The sequence below is a fragment of the Desmodus rotundus genome, chromosome 9, assembly GCF_022682495.2.
Source record: "Desmodus rotundus isolate HL8 chromosome 9, HLdesRot8A.1, whole genome shotgun sequence".
NCBI classification, from domain to species: domain Eukaryota; kingdom Metazoa; phylum Chordata; class Mammalia; order Chiroptera; family Phyllostomidae; genus Desmodus; species Desmodus rotundus.
The window spans coordinates 33,652,483-33,665,326 of NC_071395.1; the positions used below are offsets into that span (position 1 = coordinate 33,652,483).

Genomic DNA, 12,844 nt, shown 5'->3' on the forward strand with positions numbered 1-12,844 from the left:
GGCCCAGGTCTGCTCTGGAACGTTCCTCAGGCAAATGGAAACAACGTTTCTGGTTTCCTTATCAGTAGAATGGCACTTCTCCCCTAAATGAGCATGACCTGGGGCAGTTGGTGGTAACCTTCCGCTCCTGGGTCAGGTGGTTGAGAGGTGAGGACCTGCTTTGGGGCGAGGGCATGGAGGCAGAGCATAGCTGACCACTAAGTTAGGGTGTGGGGTGATGGGCACATTCCGAGGTAATGGGGACTAGGACTTCAACATATGAATAATTTGGGGGGGGGAGCACAAATCAACCCATTACCGACCTTATTGCACACCGATGTTGCCAAGGAGATCAGACCGTTGTGTTCGGTCACAGGGCATCCCTGTGGCAGGGGTGCAGTCTATGAGGATGCTGCCTCCTTGAAATGGGGGGGCCTTCCCCCAAAGGAGCAACATTGTGAAGATAACCATGAACTTCCAGCCCCTTCCAGCCAGCGGCACTGTTGGGGGTGTGCGAGCCGCTACAGCGAAGGCAGCTCTGGGGTGGACACCGCATGTCCACCTTCCTCATTTCCACAGATTCTTACAATGGTATTTTTCGTCCCAGAGCTAGCATTAATTTTAATATAAATAAAAATGTTGGGAAAAAGTAGCATACTAGAAAAAATGAATACTGGTCTGGGAGTAAGTAGGCGGCCTGTCTGGAGGCCTAGTTCTAGTTTCACCATAGTTTCCCTCTCTGGGACCCAGTTTTTTTCGCATATAAAATGAGAGTCTTCTACTGGTCAGGAAATATCTCTAAGATACTGCTAAGTAAAACAGCAAGGCGAATATATACCAGAAGAATTGAATACCTGCCTCTGTAGGTAAAATACAGCCATGTTCACAGTGCTGCCAAACAGCACTTGGCGTCCCGCTGCCCACCGCCACCCTCTGGGCACAATTCTAGAGGCAAATGTTTAATGATAAAGGAAAGGAGTCTTTATTCAAAAGCTTCACAATTTCGGAATAACAGCTTCTACATGGACTAGTCACTTAGGCCTATCAATTAAAGCTACACTCTTTAATACCTGAACTCTCCTATCATTCCCCCTGTTAGTTTTTAGTTATCTTATTTCTATAGGGTTAGTTTACAAACTAAAACAACATAAAATACAAAAGCTACACAATTTTGGAAGAATGGCAGGCTTCTGCCACAGAGCCTGTCCCCTCTAGAACACTCAAAAGAATAACCCTGCCACCCTCTGCCAGGCCAGCCCGATCCTAGGCTGTGCCCAGAGTTCCTTTCCTTCCGAAATACTGTCCATTGAAAAACGTGGGCAGCTGCAGCACGATCATCCAGGCCTCGAGGAATAAGAGAGCCAGAGAGAGCCGGAGAGAGCCCGAGAGCCCGCCTCTTTTCATTTCCATGTACTCTGGAGGCATTCAGCTTCGCAGTCAATCTCGTTCTAAACCGTTTACCATTGCCTCGGCAAACCCCTCCTACAGCCCCTCTCCACTTCTCCCCAGGGAGCTGATCAGATCTCTCTGTAGCAATAGCAGCATTATTCATAATAACTACAGTGTGGAAGCCACCCAAGTATCTACTGAGAGGAGGGATGGGTAAACAAGATGTGGTATGTACATACAATGGAGCCCTAAATTCAGCCCTAAAAATGAAGGCAGTCTTATCACATGTTATAACACGTATGAACCTCAAGGACATTATGCTAAGTGAAATAAGCCAGTGACAAAGAGGCTTACGTGACATACCTAGAGTAGTCACCTTCATAGAGACAGAAAGCAGATTGGTGGTTGCCAGGGGCTGGGAGGAGGGAGACCTGGGGAGTGAGTGTTTGGCAGCCAGGGTTTCGGCTCTGCAAGATAAAAAAAGCTTGGAAATGAATGCTCGTGACGGTCGCAGAACAAATGGATGCACCTACCACCATGGAACTGTACACTTAAAATCACTAACATGGTAAGTTTGTGTGTATCATCCCCCATTTTTTTAATCAGAGGGAAAAGCAAGGTGCAAACCAGTATGTGTGATAGGGAGTTAATTGGATGTGCTTTTTTAAAGGTCTGGAAAAATGCATAAGACACTAAGAATAAAGTGTACTTAGGAAGGTGTGGGAACTGAGCAGATGGAGGGCAGGGGTGGGTGTGACACTTGTCACACATCCTTTATAAGAAGTTCTAACTCTGGACAAACAGGTCTCAGAAACTCCCAGCTGCTGATGGAGAAGCAGAAATGTCCCAATTTAAAGGTTCCATACTGGCCACGTGAGCTCCTCCGAATAATAACTTTTTCGGGCAGGGTTCACCGTGGCCTGCCCTTGACCACCGACTCTTTGGTCTTATCTCACCTGGAACTTAGCTTGAGCCCTCAGACCAACCCAGCTGAGCATTTTCCTCAGCAAACGGTCCACTCCCTTGAGAGCAGCAGGGCTGGGGCACTGCGGGGGGCGGGGGGGTAGTTTCACCTTTGCACTTGGCTTTCCATCGTCTCCATGGAGGGTCTTTCATTCTGTGACCCTGCACTGGCCAGGTCCCAGACCCATTCGCCAAGCTCTTTGTCTGACAGACAAAGACTCAGGGGCTCCCTCTCACAAGCCTTTCTGAGGGCGGACCCCACCCCCCAGCACTGTCTGGGAGAGGTGAGAAGAAGCCCCCTCACCTTCTGGGTGTGTGCTCGCTCTTCCCTTCAGAGTAACTGGTCTTTACCTCTCCTCCCATCCTCCCCTGCTCAGGGGAGTGAACCCCAGGTCCCAAGTTCACTCCCTTCCTGCCCCCTCCTCCAGCGCGTGGTCCTACCCTCCCCCTCCCTCCAAGGAGCCCAGCCCCAGACCACCACCAACGTGCAGTGGGACAGAGTGGGGTTGAATTCCAGCCCCTTGGCATACAAGCTGTGTGACCCTGGGGGAGGGGGTTAAGCTACCCGCGTCTCAGCTTCTTCCTGGGTAAAATAGGGACACAAAAAACCGCAAACGTGCAACCTCCGGCAAGGGGTCCAGGCCACACACCTGTGCTGGGTGCTGGCGTGGTTCTGCCTCTCCAGTGACTTGGTGGCTGCGCAGGACTTTGCCTCATAACTATTTGTTCAACTGGACACTTTTGTTTTATGTACTTTTCTACATGTATGTTGTATTATATAATTTCCAAAAGACTTTAAAAAAAAATCAAACCTATAGGAGAATATGTAGGTGCTGAATACCACCGACCTGCCAATATAGTCTCAATTCTTTCGTTTCTAAACAATCCCTTTCATTCTCCGCTATCACAAATCTCTTTTCCCAGCCAAGCTTCTAAAACAGCTACGCTGACCCTGCTGCCTCCACTTCTCCCTCCCCTGTCATTCCGGTGCCCATCCTGAGTGCCGGCCTGTGCCCTGCAAGTCTGACCTCCCGACCGCGTTTCCGAGGGGCTGGCCCACTGCTCCTGGCTGTGGACACCAGGAGGGTGTCTCTGTTTCCCACTGTGGGGAGGTTCACCTTCCAACACTTGTGAGCCTTGTCCCAGGCACAGGGTTGCTCTCCAGTACAATGCCAGGGGTTAGGCTCTGTCAATGACACAGAGTGTCACCTGCCCTGGCACTGGAATTACCTGGGAGCTTTCAAAGGCACCCGTTCCTCAGGCCCCCGCCCTGGTGAAGTTTCCAGGAAGGAAGCTCCAGAAAGAGAACTCTCACCCTCGGGGCACCTACCATGCACCAGGCGCTCTCGTATATCAGCCTGTTTAATCCTTCCCTAGTCTTATGGAGTTGGGGCTGCGACTGTCCTTGTTTTGCAGGTGAGGAAACCGAGGCTCAGAGAAGGTGAGTCTTGCGGTAGGTCCTATGGGGGAAGTAATGGAGTCAGGATTTGGAACTGCAATTGTGTGGCTCCCTTGGCCATGTTTTTCCTCCCGAGACCACGCATTTCCACACAATACTAACTCAGCGTCTGGTCGATCAGTGCTTCTTAAAAATGTTCAGGTGCGCGCACATCATCTGGGATGCTGTTAATTCTGACTCAGCAGGTCTGGGGCGGGGCCCGAGAGTGTGCGCTCCAGAACACTCTGAGGTGGTGGTGCAGCAGCCAGCGGACCTCCCTTTGAGTAGCAAGACAGGAGAGGAGCCAGAGTGTGCAGAAATGCGACCCGGCCAATCACGGGGGTTCCCCCCCTTGAAGGGTGGTCAGCTAAGGTGCTATGGACGAAATGTTTGTGTTCCCCCGATTTCGCATGTTGAAAGGCTAGCTGGAAACACGATGGCATTCGGAGGTGGGGCCTCTAGGAGGTGATTAGGTCATGAGAGTGGAGGCTTTGTGGTGAGACTCATGTCCCTGTAGAAGAGACCCCAGAGAGCTCCCTCACCCCTCTGCCTTGTGAGGACACAGTGAGTCTATGACCCAGGAAACGAGCTCTCACCAGACAGAATCTGCCGGCACCCTGATCTTGGATTTCTAGCCTCCAGAACTGTGAGAAATAAATGTCTGTTGTTTAAGCCACCCAGTTTACCATAGTCTGTTACGGCAGCCCAGATGGACTAGGACTTAAGGGTCAGGGGAACTAGATGAAGCCAGCTAGGACGAGGTGGTCCTCAGCAGGGAGGTCCTCTCACCCCCACTGCCTCAGTTCTGCCGGCCAATCAGGCACAGAGTCCAGCCCACGGACTACTGTGCGCAAGACTTGAGACCTTGGAAAATTCACTCCAGACATGAGGAGACAGTCTGGAGCCAGCTCATCTCAGGCCACAGTGCTCCAGCCGACTTCTCCTCTCAGTTCTGCAGCCCTCCCAGAAGGCCACACTCAGGACACGTGGACCCCTGCAGGGCATGGTCAAGTCCCTGCTCCAGAAGTTTCTCTCTCACAGAGCATCTGCCTTGACCAGGTATCAGTTGTTCTTCATCATATTACACCTTCCTCTGAACAAAATATTGGCAGCTCTCTGCAAAGTTTTTTTGGTTTGTTTTTCATGTAAATGCTATTCCTAACAGCCTGAGAAAAAGATGAATCACAACTTATAATTACCCAGCTTTCTCCAGCTAATTGGCCTTCTCCTAAAGATCTGGGTGGGGCTCTTCTTTGGGGGTGTGGCTTCCCTGCTCAGGCTGGTATCAGCTTCTCCCCACCACTTTCAGCTGTGACATCCAGAGGCGATGAGAATGCAGTTACCATCTGCGGGAACACAGGAGGCGGCAGTGGAAACAGAGGCAGTGCGCTGGCCCCAAGTGTCCCCAGGTGACTGGCATCAGCATCGCTGCACGTTTGTGTTGCATTCCCAGCACCCCAGTGGAGATTCTTAAGCTCACCTTCAGGACTCTCTTTCCAACACATTCTAATGATGCCATCTGTCCTTGTGGCAAAGACAGATGGCATCAGTAGAAGTCATAAGAATAGCCTGGGGAGACTATGAGCAGGCAAGTGTGACCAGAGGGAATCCAGCACCACTAGGGGTTTAAGGTGACCTGGAGGTGGGTTTGAATTCAGAGTTGGGCTCCCAAGCCCATCCCATGTCACCAAGAGAGTGCCCTGCCTGCTTTGGCCCTCCCCCAGGGTTGTGGCCTCTGACAGGGAATGGTGAGCTCTGGCTCCTATCTCTCTCTCTCTCTCTCTCTCTCTCTGCCAGAATTGTTCCTCGCTCTGGCCCCTCTGTACCCTTGACCTGAGGCCCAGGAGAATGTTCTCTGTGTTGGTGCAACTCACCATGAGATCTGACACAGCAACAGGTGGAAGTGCATGCCTCAGCACCTGTCTCCATACAGTCTGAACTGGTGCCACCCAGTTCAACCTAGTTGTTTGGTCTCACTTGCCAAGAACAATCAGTGTGGCCTCTTTCTCTCCTCTTGTGAAATTAGTTTCACAAACTGAGAAGTCAGGGACTCTCAGGTCTCTAAGATCCTCGGTATGATTTTGCCATAAATCATTCCTGTGGTAACTTGCCCATCCGCCTGCTGTGCTTTCCAGAATGCATAGTCTACACTTTGTCAGATGCCTTTCTAGTCTTAACCACATGCAGAACTTGCTCCTTTCTCCTGGTGGGGCACAGTAGGAACCCTGGCAGGGAGTCCTCACAACCCTCTGCCGTGTGACACGGAGCTTGCCCAGCACCAGAGGCCTCTGTGGCTCTGACACCACATAGAATTCCTGAACCTGCAAACGCTCAGCGGATTGCCATCCAACCTCGCAGCCTGCCCCCGTCATAGTCCACCGCAGGTTCATAGTTTCTAGCCCAGGTGCTGATGCTGCATTCCTGCGCATGGCTCAGGGTTTGGGGAACACACGGTCCTGCAAGGGTTCCTACCAGTGAGACCAAATGTCCGTGGGGACAAGATTTGAAGAATGATGGATTTATTCGACAACAGATCCCAAAGCGCCCCAGACAGAGAGGAGATGCTGCCTTTGGACCCTCTGTCCTCAATTACCACCGCTAGGCCTTGGAGGGGGGATGATGAGAGCCTGTGGAGATGAAGGCCCACAACACCTGCTGAACACATGTGGCACAAAACCCCCTCTGTAGGAGCTGCCGCCAGCTTCACAGTCCCCGGCAGTGTTGACTCTGGCAGGAGAGGAGGGTGCTATCAGCTCACAAGGTCTCAGCTTCAAGGCAAGGGCAGAGTGGCTGATAAGCTAAGTGGGGCCTGGGAACTGCTCCCGGCACAGCATGCCACCTGCCCTGCTTTCCTGGCTGGTCACAGCTGGGGCTATGGAACACTGCCCAGCTCAGGTCTGGTGCCCTGGGCAGAGGGTGGGAGAAGAAGCCAGCCCATGCTCCCAAACAGGAGCTGTCTGCATGTTCTTCCAAATATATAGGTGAGGATCTCCAAACACCATGGTTCCTTAGGTTTGGGGGTAGAAAGAGACCCTCTGAGAATCTGATAAAAGCCCGAGCCTTCTACCCTGAAAAATGTGGCATCTAGTGTACAGCTGAGGTTTTGGCGCCATGTCCACCTGAGACCAGGTTGATGCCTAGAGAGTCAGAGGATGGGAAAGCTAGTTGGAGGATTGGGCAGGAAGCTGGCAAGAAGCCTCTGGGACCTTGGAGGAAGGGGAGTGGGATAGGGAGAAGTGTCAAAGAAGGTTAAACCCTGAGACAACAGGGAAGATGGGAAGCAGTCTCCCTCAGAGATGGCTGATGGAACCAAGGAAGAGAGCCAGACCCCAAAATGGGGGAGTCAGGTGTCAGCGCAGCATTTTCAGGTGGTGCTGACCTCATCACCCAGCCAGGGAAGTATCCAGCAGGGACTCGAGAACATAATTCATGAAAGGCTTTGGCCGTAAATGGACAGTGCCTCTTTTCTTCTGGGGTCTTGATAAATAATTTTTACACATCTTGATGAATTCTGTGCATGGCCCTGAGAGTGCTGGGCACCGTCAGACTTGGCCATTGTGACAACAGACTCTGAGGGTGGTCCCACAACCCCTGCCCCCGATCTTAATTTCTCTGGGAAACCTCCTTCCCCTGGGCGTAAGCAAGGCCTCACCTCTAACCGACAGGATATGGCGAAGATGATGGAATGTCTCTTCCTGGATTAGGTACGTCTCGCTAGTAGACTCGCTCTAGAGATTGTCCTTGCTGGATAGATGAAATAAGTGGCCATGTTGGGAAAACCTATGTGGCAAGAAAGTTCTGGAAGACTCAAGGAGCTCAGAGTGGCCTCTAGGAGTTGAGGGTGGACTCCAGCCAACACCACACAAAAAGTGAGGACCCTCAGTGATAGAACCACAGGGATAAAAATTCTGCAAGGAACCTGAGGGAGCTTAGAAGCTGACTATCCCCCAGTCAAGCTTCTGGGTGAGACCCCAGACCTGGGTGACCCCATGATTGCTTCCTGTGAGACTCCACGCAGAGGACCCTAAGGGTCTCTTAAGAGCTCTACCTGGACTCCTGATTCACAGAAACTGTGAGATAATGAATGTGTGTCATTTTAAGCCACTAAGTTTTTTTCACAACAATAGATAACTAATACCACCATGGACTGAGAAAGTAGCTACAGGGCTTTCTGTACCTGTGTTGCGGTGGTTAGGGATGTTCACGTTGGTCGACAAAAGCAGAGAGGTGCTAGGACATGATAAATGCTCTCTCCATTGCGTCTCAGGAGTCACTGCGTTCCCTTTGGGTCGAGCATTTTTAAAGTTGTGGACAGTACGCTGGAAAAGGAATTCCTTTTATTCTGTGAACTCACCCTGCGTGTAAACCTTGTCCCTGGAAACGGTTCCTGTGAGCCACCATCTAGATTGCAGAGAACTCAGATTTGCTCCATCGTCAAAAGAACCCAACACAGAGAACCCAACACAGGTGTGCAGTTATTACTGAAGGTTGCAAAAGCGGACCTGGCCACACCTGCCCAGGTACTTCAGTGATGTCTGAGTGTTTCAGGCAGAGCAACTACTCATTTGGGGAGATTTTACATAACTTTGGATTACTTGTGTCAACCCGATTTCCAATTACCAAAACTCTCTCTGATTTTGCAGGTTTCTCCTTACTTCTTATGCAAGTCTTATTCATTGTATCACAATGCTAACATTTGTGTAGTTCTCAGTGGTATATTTCTACTCTCATATTCAACCACCATTTGTTAGGTGGCTACTGTGGCTCCAGGGGCCATGAGAGTTGATAGATGATGCAAGGCAGTTCACGTTGCTTAAGTGTCTCGCTTGGTTATAGTTCACAAGTGACAGGGCCAAGGCTGCAATCCAGTCTTCTGGTTGCAGAGTGCTTTGGGCCATGACCTGATGCAGCCTGGGCTGTGTGCCTTGCTGGAGGCTATGGGAGGGACAGCGGGTTTCTCCACCTTTCTGAAGGGATCCTGGTATCTTGACTCCTGCAGCATCAAGAACAAGTCAGCTGTTCCAAACCAGTGAGGTGGATAGGGTGTCAGCACGGGGCCAAGGATAAAAGCTCTCAGTGAGCTAGTAACCAGACCCACTTGTTTCCAGGGAGCTGCACACAGACGAGCACAGCAAAGGCAACCTGTCCCTGAGGTCAGGCAGAAACAAGTGCCTCCAGTCTCTGCGGCCACTGCTCCAAACACACCCCCCTCCGCCCCCCACGCTCTGAGTCTGTCCTTTTCATCCTGGCCGTATCAGGTGCCTTGAGAGGTAAAAGTGAAATGCCACTTTTGGATCCTGGGGGGCTGGTGAGTGTCCAGACTTCAAAAGAACTGACACTTATAAGCCTCTGCTCTGCTCCAGGCACTGTGCTTTCACAATACTGCTTCCTTTCTTTCTCACAGCAATCCTTTCCTACACCATCAGACACGCTTTGCACGTACAAGCTTGTTTTCCTGGCACCCAGTTCAGTCATGCACACAGGTGTTTGGGTTGGACTGAGCACACTCAGCCATCAGAGAGCTCCTGGTCCAGTGGGGCGAGGGGGGCAGATGTGAGGACAACGACAGTGCTTAGGAAGAAGGGCCCACGCCAGTGTGGGGCCTTTGAGCATCGGATGCCAAGATGGAATCAGAGAAGTACCTGGGGAAAGTCGGAGCCTGTGAGGGAAAGGGGGCGGGGTGGGAGGGCGGTTTCGGCTCTGTGGCCTGCAGGAGCTCCCAAAATGTGGGAGAATCACTGCTTTGGGGTGGGGGGGTGTGGATAAGGGAGAGCTGTCTGTCGTACACAGACATTTCAGCAGAGTAGCAAACTCATGGCCCCACAGAACACAACGTTCTACAGCCACATGCCTCCTTTTCCATCTTAAAGTGGCAAAAATGAAGACAGTCACTCACATGACCCACGACAGAGCCTCCTCACAGCATACAAATAAGAAGCAAGAGTATATAAACCTAAAATTATATTCAGAATTAGTGTTTTTGTATTTTACAGTATTTAGACATTGCCCAGGTATCCCACGATTTTCCATTAACTAACTCAACAATATCAGTCCAAGGTGTTAGATAACCTTAAAATCTTGAAAGTTATCTTCCAGCTACAAAACCATAATTACCATGGAAAGAAAATTTGTGTCAGAACAATGACTGAATTTAGTTGAACACAAATTTACATATTATGTAATACTAAATTTTATGTAGCATTAAGTATTAGCTAATGTGATTACCAAGCCTGTCAACACTTGGGAAAAATAAAGTAAAGAAAATGTAGGCTTGTGTTATACACGGATACATAAGAGAAGTGACAAGCTGTTGTCCAAAGTCAAAATGGTTAAATTGCTCTCATGGGCCTAAGATTAATTTTAATTATACAAACTTGGATCATAAAATGTTTCTGAATTGGTATTAATATTAAAATTCCTTATTTTCTGGGGTTGTAGGAAAATTCAGTTTATATAAGCACTTACTTATCTCTAAAGCCACTGAGAAGAGAGCCCCATTACGTTAAGGGACATTATAAGCTAATGCATTAACACCCTCTAGAGATAGACAAACACTTCACACTCATGCAACAACAGACACAGAGAGAGTTCATGGGGCTTTTTTTGTTTGCACAATTTCATCTACAAGGCAAGAACGAACTGCAGAAACGCAGGAGTCGTGAGTTCACCTTGTATAGGATATTAAAGAGCCTTCTTCCCAGTGGTCACAGAATTCTCATGTGACTTCAGCTAAAAAGAGACCAAATGGAAAAAACAACAAAAGATAAACTAACCAGATTCTCTGTTGTCTTTCACTCAACAGAGAATACGTTTAAACAACCCATAACACAAAATTCCCTCACTGCTGCTGCCCCGGGGAAATAGCCCTGTGGGAACCAGAAATAAAAACAAACCACCCAATCCATAGAGGGAGAAAAATAAAACTAGGGAAACAGAAATTCAGCAACGTTAAAGTCCTATGGCTGCTGGCACTTCTCCTGGAAATCCGGAAGACATGTGTCTGGGCTACGTCAGAAGCAACGCGCCCTTCCCCGGCCACACAGTTTACGTTGCTGTGCCAAGTGGGCCCACTGGCCAGCTCAGAGGATGACCTCCAACACTTAAAAGACTTTCTTTGAAATGGGTTAAATCATGACCCTCATGAAAGTATAAAATAAGCTAAGGTTGTGTTTCACTCATTAATGAATGATGGCATAAGATGTTACAGGTGACTTGGAGAAGTCAACATACACAACACACATTCCCTCAATGAAGAATGCCAACAGAAATTTGTTAATAGATGTAAAACTTGCTTCTTGGGAAGGGGATTAGTTGTTCCTCCATCAAATAAAATTCATTTGCTTTTCTATGAACAAGAATCATTTTTATTACTTTTGGTTAAGTTACAGATTGTGAAATAACTGAAAAATAATGAAAGACACAGATAATCCAGAAGAGTGTGCTCATAATCTTTGCCCATTTTAAATTCCTTCACAAAATTTCCTCAAAGTAGCAAGAGCTCCACTGTGAACAAGTCACGTATGAGATGCCCTGTGGATGTCCCATTGGAGGTGCTGAAAATTCAGGTGGACCCACAGAGGGTAAGTGCTGAGGTTCCGCCTCCTCAGGGGAACACTCTGACCAAACTCGCCCTGGGCCCTTCCTCACCAGAAGACTATGAGCTCTTCCCCATAAAGCGTATGCTAATTTTTTTATTTAGCATCTATCATAGTGTATTGTAATTGCCTTTTTACATTTTTCTATTTCTCTGCACTAGACTCAGCTGCTACGAGAGGGACTATTTCTTGCTTAGTACAGGATCCCAGCACCCAGCAGAGGCCCTTCTCAAGGGAACAAGTAAGATAGATGGGGTTGCCAATTCACCGTTCTACCATTCGGGGATCTACCTGAGTGTCTGATAAAAAGTCTGATGAGCCCATACTGACATCCTGGACCTGTGGATGATACGGTGGAAGCCAGAGAAGCGGGCTGGAATGATCCAAGGCTGTAATGAACTCCATGTACCTTCAGTCATAAATAAATTAGTTAAGAAATACATTCACTGCCCTGGGTGGTGTGGCTCAGTGGATTGAGCATTGGCCTGTGAACTGTGAGGTCACCAGTTTGATTCCCGGTCAAGGCACATGCTTGGGTTGTGGGCCAGGTCCCCAGTTGGGGGCATGTGCAAGAGGCAACGAGTCAATGTTTCTCTCCATCTCTTTCTCTCTCCCTTCCCCTCTCTCTCTAAAAAATAAGTAAAATCTTAAAAAAATAAATACATTCATTAATTTCTTGGAAAATCAGTGAAGCATTGATACAGAAGACTAAGCAGAAACTATTAATAATAGAAGAAGTAAGAATGGCAATGCAGGGAAAGATGCCTCAGGAAAAAGGAAAAGTCAATATAAAGATTCTGAGGCTAAAGAACAGGAAATGTTTGGAAACAATTTGGTCAGCATTACTTGAGATGAATGCAAGGGAGCCAGTGGGGACGAAATGAGGCTGGATAGAAGGCAGGAGCTGAAACAGGGAGGGCCCCATATGCAAATGATAGTAGGTTTTATGCTGCAGGCAATGCAAAGTTAGCTGAGGAGTTCTGACCAGGGGTGTGGCAGAGATTTAGTGTGTTTATCAGCTCAAAGCATTTATTAGGGGAAGGTGAGACTAGGAGCAGAGGGGCCAGGAAGGCAGCTTGATTAATCTCATATCCTGCAACCTTGCTAAATCACTTATTAGTTCTAGAAGCTACTTTTGCATTCTATACGATTTTTTACATAGCCCATCATGTCTGCATATCTTTTATTCTTCTTCTTACTTTTATCGCATTGGCCAGAACCTCCAGTACAGTGTGGACTAGTATATGTCATTTATCAGGTTGAGAAAGTTCCTGTCTAATTATTGAAAAGTTTTATGAAGAATGAATGTTGGGTTCATTAAATGCTTTTCTGCATCTATTAAGATGCTGCTCTAGCACAAATTTTATTTTGGCGTGTTCATTGCCAGCGTAGAGAAGAGCAACTGATTCTTGTATACTGACTTTGTATCCTGCAACCTGGCTAGACTTCTTTTTATGTTCTATGAGGTTTTTCTGTGTAT

The 12,844-nt window shown here is 48.5% G+C and overlaps 1 long non-coding RNA gene across 1 annotated transcript; it reads left to right on the top strand.

The window, feature by feature from the left end:
- Window positions 1–3,669: 3,669 nt before the first annotated feature.
- LOC123480561 (uncharacterized) lies at window positions 3,670–5,175 on the top strand. The gene is made up of 3 exons (XR_006656618.2): window positions 3,670–3,772; window positions 4,720–4,828; window positions 5,079–5,175. It is a non-coding gene; the product is annotated as an uncharacterized lncRNA (long non-coding RNA).
- The last annotated feature ends 7,669 nt before the right edge of the window (window positions 5,176–12,844 follow it).